Genomic DNA, 364 nt, shown 5'->3' with positions numbered 1-364 from the left:
TGTTTAAGAGTTTAATGATATTTGGGAGATTGGATGGGCTAGGACACCTTTTTTGTCTCTTTCAAAATAATGGAATAAAGTCTCCTGGTATCCGAATGTGCAGCACATTTTCAGGAATAGATTAGATTAGGATAACAAGGATTACCTGTATTTTGTATCCTTTGTTTTTTACTTTCATTTCTACTGAAGGTGACAAACATTTCCATATCATCAAAAAGTACTTTGTAAGCACATTCCTTCTTCCACTTGTGCCATAAAATATTTAACCAATTCCTTATTGTTGAATGCATTAGTGATTTCCAGTATTTTTCTCCTATTAATAATTCTTCTGTGAGTTATCTTCTTGCATAAGAGCCTTTTTTTT

At 31.9% G+C, this 364-nt stretch overlaps 1 protein-coding gene across 1 annotated transcript in view; it reads left to right on the top strand.

The window, feature by feature from the left end:
* CUNH5orf42 (chromosome unknown C5orf42 homolog) overlaps window positions 1–364 on the top strand; it is a 100,826-nt gene that overhangs the window by 65,297 nt on the left and 35,165 nt on the right. The window lies entirely within an intron of this gene.

The sequence above is a fragment of the Pteropus vampyrus genome, unplaced genomic scaffold, assembly GCF_000151845.1.
Source record: "Pteropus vampyrus isolate Shadow unplaced genomic scaffold, Pvam_2.0 Scaffold498, whole genome shotgun sequence".
Taxonomy (NCBI): Eukaryota; Metazoa; Chordata; class Mammalia; order Chiroptera; family Pteropodidae; genus Pteropus; species Pteropus vampyrus.
The sequence above is the reverse complement of the archived record's forward strand: the minus strand, read 5'-3'. Positions and strand labels throughout refer to the sequence as shown.